Here is a 9,483-nt window from a genome sequence, read left to right as displayed (position 1 = left end):
AGCACTCGCTATATGTAGAGTCACACTGATCTAGACTTTGTAATACAAGGCTCTGAGTAGCGGGAAGGGTCACACATAAATAAAAAGTACTCTCAATTTTTTTTCTGTAACCGATCACTGGCAGGAGCAGCATTACTTCTGGCAGTACAGAAGAATTGTGTTCATTCATCCTGTCACATTTCTCTCATCGCACGGAGACTCGCAACGCAACAATGTCAACACTGCCAAGGAAGCATTTGTCAATCAAGCACGAGGCATGCAGGCTGCGACTCTGTGACGTCCGACATGCATGCCTGAACCAAGCGATTAGCCTCACAAAAGCAAAAATTGGCGATGAAAAACACTCAACTGCATCGCACGTGGCAACTGGTTGGTCATGGGGGGCGCCGCAGAGAACGGCTCCGGAAATTTCGACCACCTGGGGTTCTTTAGAGTGCACCGATATCGCGCACAGTACACGGGCCTCCAGAATTTCGCCTCCATCGAAATTCGACCGCCGCAGCCGGGATCGAACCCGCGTATTTCGAGTCAGCAGCCGAGCGCCGTAACCACGTGACGACTGTCATTGCGATCATAATCATATCTATACACGTACATAAATGTACGATGTGCCGTGAGAAACAAACCCTCTCAGAAGCAATGCGCCAACAAGATTTGCCGGGATAGTGCGTTCACCCTGATGAAGGAACACACAAACACACACGACATTTAGAAGCGCTTCCCTTCGTGTACGTGTGTTACTTCATATTATCCCAACCCTTACACGCAGTTACACCTTGCAATGCGCCGCTGAGTTAATCAAAAGACAACTGCTGACAGATGCCTACAGACAAGTTAGATAAAGGGGCGACACACGAGGCGTGCTCCTTGTCCTCACTCTTGACAAGTTCACAAGTAAATATTAGCTGACAACTAACATGAAAGGGAAAAAAGGACAGAATGTATACTTACGCAAGCAGTGCCTTCTGGTTCCCCTCGGTGACTCGCGCGTGCCGCCACCAAACTTGAAAAAGCTTGAAGAAATAAAAATTCACAAGCGCGCGCTTTGCTGCCAAACGTCCAAACGAAATGACCACAAGCTATGGATTGGGATTGGCTTGGAACGCACGTGGGAGCGAGAGCGGATGCCTACGTTTATGCGTAAAGCGGTGGATAAATACACGTTTAGTTTCGGAAAATTTCTTTGAAGCTTAGTGTTGACAACACCGCCAAGAATAATTTTTATCAATTTTTTTACACTTCAATTTATTAATGAGCAAAACATCTTATTTTACGCGACAGCGTATAAAGCTAAGATGGAATGGCATGGCTACTTTTGACTACTTTCAGCTCAAGTTTTGGCTCCTTTTAAAATGTTCCCAACGCAACCCTGCCCGCGAGTCATGCCGCGAGTACAGTTACAGTGCACTGTAGTACAGTGGCACTGTACCGCGAGTGCTCGCGCTTGTTTTTCTTTTGTGGTGTGGAGGTGTTGGTCGTACTGCCTGTCTGCTGTCCCTTTGTGCGGCTGTTGCGGTTCCCGTCTTTCACCGCAAAGCTTCTGCATTTCGCCATGAATGCAAAGCAACGCAAGTACCGTATCGTTGAAAAAGAATACCGTGAGATCTTGCAAGATCTCGGTATTTCACAACGACCGGTCGCATCTACGTCTTCAAGCTTGGATCAAGGCGGCAGGAAACGATCGCACCCCCCAACTCTTGCTACCGTCCGAAGCAACCACGCGACGCAGAAGCGAAGTGCGCGCTGAAGACGCGTGATTGAAATCTATAACCGTAATCAATATGAAGACGATTAACCGATAGCGATTAATACGTCCCTATCGAAAAATCTCGTATATATGTGTCATATGTGTCTGGTTCATACGAGATATGGAATATCTCGTATGATTATGGAATATCTCGTATGTGTCATATGACACATATGACACATATGTGTCTGGTTTACAATTATTGGGAAAGGAAAGGGAAGGGCTGGGGTGGAATTTTAAGGCAATTAACAATAAAATAGCTTCCATTGAAGTTAGTAAACTAAAGAAAGTAAAAAAAAAATATCGGACGCGAAAAAAAAAACTACGCGACGTTCCGGATTCGAACCACTGACCTAGAGATTTACAGCTCACTACACTACCCACTACACCACTGCTGGCATGGCAAAAAATTGTTTACATTTCGATGACAAGACTTATGCTATGCTTCCCAATACTATAGAATTCGACGGTGTAGGTGCGAGGACAAATGTTTATTTTTAAGGTATAAGGAGCTGAACTACAGCCGATTGCACTTCCACTGATATTGTGGATCTTGATGTGCTCTGTGATAAGCATTGAAAGATCTGATATTTGTATGTATTTTAATTTTCACAGCGCCTGCACCATTGATCGTAGTACTCTCATTGCGCACATATTGTTAACTACAGTCGGAGCTCTTGCATGAAAATACCTGGCGTTATTAGCTCAACTAAGCCCAGAAGGCAACATTTGCCTTCTGGCTGAACGTTTGTCCAAGCACATTGGAAACGCCTAACGTCATACTGTTTGGATAGGCGCGGTTTACAACAGGAGGGCACAAGCAGAGAATCAAGGAGAAAAATATTTGAAACAGGCCAAGAGTTTTTTTTATGCGTTGTTTGGGCACTTGTTAATCGCTTGTTCATCCCTTTTCCGCGTGTTTCAAACAGCAAGGCCCACTCTATAAGAGGCACTCATCAGCGGCTATGTGTTTCGCACGAGATTGATGTAAGCTGATACGGTGCATATCGGAGCTCTTGTGTACGCACGAGTGTCGCGTGTCAGTTAAGGTATGCCACATATGTAATAAGTCCATACAAGTCACCTTTCCGTAGCGCGTGAACTACTATATATGCAGCAGATGTGTTCATCTGTGACATTTGTGACGCGTATGAGCTCGTACGCAGCCTATACGCGTTCATACGAGACACATTAATTTGTGACACACATGAACTCGTATGAAGTATATGTGCTGATACGAGGCGCATTTGTCGACACATATGGCTCATATGGTGCCCATATGAGTCAAACGAGGCACATATGAACTCGTATGAAGCCTATATGTGTTCACATGAGGCACATATACTGACACATATAACTCATATGGGCTGCATACGAGGCAAAGGGAGAGAACGAGTACCGTGGAGGCGCAGTGCCTTCGCATTCTTCCAATTCGATTTCCCGCAGACGATGTAACGTTTTTTTCTTAAGCTATATGTATCTCTTATATAAGCGCATGGTCAGCGCTGTCCTACCATGGAGCAAACGCACGTTACTGTTTACCCATTCCTGCTTTAATGGAGTGCTCGACACGTTGCGCCATGCATATAGTTTTGGTGCTGTTCTGCAGGTATACCGCATTAACTGCGACGCCCAAGCACATCAAGGTACAGCGGATTTAACGTTAGAATCGAGAAGTTATTTTTATAAAATGCTATTTATAGTTTTTGAAATTCAGGCCTGAAAATCGGTGCTGCATATATGTTTCTCCGACTCGCATTCTTTCATTGCACGACTGGACTTTTTACATTTACACAGAACGAAGACCTTAAAGGGGGAAATAATCGCATGCATGCATGCAACTTTGCATATTTTAGTTTAAAAAACTGAGATTTAAAAAATCTCACAGGAGGTTATGCGGGTTTTTACGAAGATATCATTATCTACGCCCCGAACTATATATGCTTATAAATAATTAACAATGTGCGAGCTATATATATATATATATATATATATATATATATATATATATATATATATATATATATATATATATCGCGCCTATCGCCGCAATTGAGAAAACTAAGAAGTCACAATAGCAACTGCATGATGCTCCATAGCAGTCGGCAAGTTGCGTTGCCTATTGCAGGAATTGGCCAGCTTCTAAGTATGGCAAAGTCAATGCAGGGGAAACATTCGACAAAGTGGTCCAATACTGCCAACTTCTAAAAATGGCTGAGCCAAGGCGGGTGAAACGTCCGAGAAATTGGTCCAATACTACCAACTTCTAAAAATGGCTGAGCCAAGGCGGGGAAAACGTCCGAGAAATTGGTCCAATACTACCAACTTCTAAAAATGGCTGAGCCAAGGCGGGGAAAACGTCCGAGAAATTGGTCCAATACTGCCAACTTCTAAAAATGGCTGAGCCAAGGCTGGGAGAACGTCTGAGAAATTGGTCCAATACTGCCAACTTCTAAAAATGGCTGAGCCAAGGCTGGGAGAACAGAGGCAACGCGGGGCCTTCACAGGGCTGTCGTTTGCCAACTCAGATCCTACATTGGACCGATGTCATGTGCTGCTTGGGTACGTGAGGCCTTGCAGGGAGCAGCCCAGCTTCTGCAGGCGGCTCAAACGCCACATCACCCACCGACGGGAACATCAAGCGTCGTGAATGGACGACTGGCCACGGCAAGCGCACAACTTGTGCCAAGTTATGACCCGTCATCTAACGACCAGCCAACAGTCGAAATGTGGCTGAACAAGGTAGACAACCTGGCTGCAGCGTACGGTTGTAGCGACCAGCAAACGACGTGTTTCGCACTCACAAAGCTGCAAGGCGTTGCTAAGACGTGGTACGACGGCCTGACGAATGTCCAGCGCACTTGGGCAGAGTGGAAACACGAGTTGAAGAAGGCATTTCCATCCGCATCCAGTTTTCAGCACACCTTCCGGGACATGGAAGCACGCAAGAAACTGCGCCATGAAAGTATAGAGGCGTACTTGTACGACAAGCTGGCGAAAGCAAGGCGCTGCAATGTCGGCGACACGGCCTGTATGGAATACCTGATCACTGGACTCGACAATGAAGATCTTGTGCGGTCCCTCAGCGTCAGAGACTACGCCAGCCCCGACGAGTTGCTCAGGTGCATGAAGCGGCTCTACGAGCGTACAGAAATCATAAAGGAAACTAGAGCCAAGACGCTGTATCAACCGCCAGCTATTCGGCACCCTCAACGCGTCCTAGGAGGACACAATTCGTCACCAGCGGCGCATCAGCTTCAACACTGCGCTGGAGACAACGGATCGACGAGGACTCCCCGACAAAAATTCAACGACAAAGGCGAGCCACTTTGTTTTAATTGTTCTTCATATGGACATTTCTCGGCAGCATGTCCAAAACCTCAGCGTAGACCGCGCTGCACGAATTGTGGAAAAGCAGGCCATGAGAGCAAAGACTGCTATTCGAGGAAAGGCTCGACAGCCAGCGACACAGCTAAAACAGCCGTCCTAGCCCAAGAAAGCAGCAGTACAAGTGGCAGCATGGTGCTAAATCAGAAGTACTTCATGGATGCCAACGTGAATGGGAAGGCGATCAAAGCGTACATCGACATGGGCAGCCAATGCTTAACGATACGAGAAAGCGAAGCGGAAAAGTTACGCCTCTCTTATGAAGCACTCAGCCGTCCATTCACTATCAGAGGGTTTGGAATGGGAAAAACAACACCCCTGGGAAGCTTCGAAGCGAGGCTGACGGTGGACCAGGCTACGGCCGACGTCAAGGTACACGTTGTCCGCGACGAAGTGCAGGCTGTCCCATTGCTTGTCGGTCAACCCTTTACTGAGCAGCCTCACATTACGGTGGTGCGCCGTAAGAACACCATGCGCATTTTCGAGGAGCGTAACGGGTCGGAGGACGAAGACGGAACTCTTACCAATCTTGCTATACCGGCCCTACCTCCGCGACGTGTGACTGACCCTCTTCTACACTTCTCTCATTGAATTTAACCACGCTGTCTGCCCGTCGCCACATTGAATCATTAAAATTCTTACATTGTGTCGTCAATTCCTCAGTAAGGCTCTCAGCTAACCACTACATTAACTTTGCACCATCATCATCTACAAGAAGTAATCACGAGCTTAATTTGATACCGTATTTTGCGCATGCTAATTTGTTCAAATTCAGTTTTTTTCCCCGCTCAATAGAAGCCTGGAATTCTTTACCAGGGTCCATTCGTTCTTGTCCATTTCAAAACTTTGTAACTGCCGTTGAAGACGCATAATAGCTGTGTATTCTTACCCTGTTGTTAACAGTTCCTTTCTTGTTTGATATTTGATTTGTGATTTTAACTTTTTGTATTTCTCACTTTGTACATTTTGCTGCATTTTGTTTCCTTGCATTTTGTGTTTTTCCCACTCCTGCCATAGCGCTATAAATTGCGCTGCAGTATGTATAAATAAATAAATAAACTTGTGGGCGAAGGAGGCCGTTGTCATACCTCCTAATTACGTCGGGTTCATTGCGCTTGGGAGTGACAACGTTACGCACAGCGACATCTTCGTTCGCGGCAGGCTGCACGAGACGAGCGGCGAGTATGTGCCAAGCTGCGTATTAAGAGAAGATGAACTGGGCGAGATATGTTTGCCGCAAACGTATCCGAATCTCCTCTGATTGTGGCTCAAAACCAGAAGATCGCGAGAGGAACGTTGTGCATGGAAGAAGAAAATACCGAACCCTCCCTGATCGCAAACAGCACCGAAAGAAAACTGGTAAAGGCGACCTCGGGTGAAGATTTGACGGTTGGCACAACGATTTCTGCCACGCAGAAAGAGGCACTCGTCGCAGTGATTAACCAGTACCGCGACTGCTTTGCGACGTGCCTTTCGGAAATCGGGTGCACGGCTGCGGCGCAAATGAAGATTGAGGTGACCACCGACGCTCCTTTAACGTACCGCCCATACCGCCTAGCCTACTCCGAAAGGCAGGCTGTGAGAACAATGATTGACGAACTCAAGGAGGCTGGAGTAGTAACGGACTCTAACTCTGCTTACGCGAGCCCTATCCTACTTATTTCAAAGAAGAATGGCGAGAAGCGGCTTTGCGTAGACTTTCGAGCCCTCAACAAAATAACGAAAAAGGACAGGTATCCGCTACCGTTGATTGATGACCAACTTGACAGGCTACATGATGAACGGCTGTTCACTAGCCTAGACCTTGCGTGCGGCTATTATCAGGTGCCAATCGATAAAGAGAGCCGAGGGAAGACAGCGTTCGTCACTCCGGATGGACACTACGAATTCACCCGCATGCCATTCGGACTTGTCAACGCACCGAGCGTGTTCCAGCTCATGATAAACACTGTCCTCGGCTCCCTTAGGCACACGAAGGTCATGGCCTACATCGATGACCTGCTGATTCCATCGGCTTCGTTTGAGGAAGGATTAGACAGCTTGGGCGAGGTACTCGAGCTCCTTCGTTCGGCTGGTCTCACGCTGCGCTTGAAAAAGTGCTCCTTCTTCCAAGAGAAAACTAGCTACTTGGGTTATGAAATTGCCGCATCGACCATCAACCCCGACAGCCTCAAGTTGATAGGAATTGCAAATTTTCCTACACCAGCAAACGTCCACGACCTCCGACGCTTCCTGGGCCTCTGCAGCTATTTCCGACGTTTTGTGGCTGGATTCGCCGTGATAGCCAAGCCACTTACGATCCTGCTTTGCAAGGGAGAAGAATGGCGCTGGAACGACGATCAAGAGACTGCATTCAGGCAGCTACAAAGACAGCTGATGAGCAAGCCAACGCTGGCACTTTACGCACACAGAGCGAGAACGGAAGTGCACACCGACGCTTGCAAGGTCGGCCTCGGAGGAGTGTTCTTGCAAGAGCAACCAGACGGCCTCATGCACCCCGTTATGTATGTTAGCCGTAGCACTACGCGAGACGAGGAACGGTACCATTCATACGAACTTGAAGCATTAGCCGTTGTGTGGACAATTGAGAAGCTTAGACCATACCTGTACGGAACCGAGTTTCTTGTTGTTACGGACTGCAACTCATTGAGAACTGCTTTGTCAAAGCGAGATCTGGTGCCACGTGTCGGCAGGTGGTATCTAGAGTTGCAAGAGTATACGTTTGATGTAGAGCATCGACCAGGATCTAGGATGAGCCACGTCGACGCCCTCAGCAGGGCTCCTGCGTCGGAATCCGAAGAAGTTGACGTTGCAAGTGGCATTAATGTCTTTGTAACAGAGCTCTCCAACGAAGACTGGCTAACGCTAGCACAGAAGACGGACGTAACATTACAGTCGATCGTGGATTCCCTAAAGGGATCATCAGAGACGAAAGAAGCTGAGCGCATCAGAAAAGAATATGTCCTGGTTGAATGCAGGCTTTTCAGGAGAACGAGTGGCAACAACGGCGACGAGCGTCTGCTATGGGTAGTGCCACGAGCGGCACGTTGGCAGGTCGTGAGACGATGCCACGACGATGTGGGTCACTTTGCAGTTGACAAAACCATGGCCTTGCTCGAAAGCAAATACTGGTTTCCAAGAATGCGCCGGTACGTGAAGCGACATATCTCGTGCTGCTTAGAGTGTTTGTATCGAAAGGTTCCGTCCGGAAAAAAACCTGGAAAGCTGCACAGCATCGAAAAAGTGGCCGTGCCATTCGACACCATTCATATGGATCACTTGGGCCCATTTATCCGCAGCAAGAGTGGCAATACACACGTGATTGTGGCAGTGGACGGCTTCACTAAGTTTGTGCTCATTCGGGCCGTGCGAAGCACCGCGTCGGGCTACGCCAAAAGCTTTCTCAGGGACATCGTCTTCATATTCGGGGCCCCACGAAGGTTGGTTACCGATCAGGGAACTGCCTACACCAGCCGGCAATTCGAGCACTACTGTAAGACTCTCAGCATAATCCACGTGAAAAACGCAACTTGCACGCCTCGTGCCAACGGACAAGTCGAGAGGTACAACAGAATGATAACCCCTGCGATTGCCAGCTTATCCGAACGAAGCGACGGGAAGGACTGGGACGAAACGCTCACGCAGGTGCAATGGGGAATCAACAACACGGTAAACCGAAATACGAAGACGACTCCATTCACTCTGCTTTTCAACTTTCGCCCCCGGAACGTGACAGGGGACTCAGTTGACGACGAAATCGCACTGGAGCTGGACGCCAGTATGCTGAAACTAAGAGAGAAGGCCATCGACAACATACGCCGGGACCAAGAAAAGCAGAGAAGTAACTACAACAAACGAAGAAAGACCGCGCCGAGCTACCAACCAGGCGACATGGTGTTGCTGGAGAGGGAACCAGCTGCAACGGGGGAGTCCCGTAAATTGTGCCAAAAGTACAGAGGCCCTTATATCGTCGTGGAAACACTTCCCAACGACAGATGCAGGGTGCAAGACTTCCCAGAGGTCCAGAGGACGCAGCGGTTCTACGAAGGCGTCGTGGCGGGGGACAGGATGAAGCGCTTTGAGCTGGAAATGGTGGCAAGCGAGGATCATTCGTCGGACAACGACGAGGGTGAGGAAACTGAGGCTTGAAAAAAGAAAGGAGATGAAGCGAAGATGCACACCAACCGAGGGCGGCTGGAAAGGAAAAGGATGGCCGACTGTTGTCGACGGAGGCGCTCCGGTTTCTTGAGACAACTGCACAGGCGACGCCGGCCGTTCAAGTCCTGCAGCGGCCGCCATTCTCCGAGCACCGGCGACCACGCTCCCCTTCTTGGAAGAGCAGCGGGAGG

The sequence above is a fragment of the Amblyomma mixtum genome, chromosome 5 (assembly GCF_055824585.1).
Source record: "Amblyomma mixtum isolate Tamu chromosome 5, ASM5582458v1, whole genome shotgun sequence".
Classification (NCBI taxonomy): Eukaryota; Metazoa; Arthropoda; class Arachnida; order Ixodida; family Ixodidae; genus Amblyomma; species Amblyomma mixtum.
Note: the sequence above shows the minus strand (reverse complement) of the source record.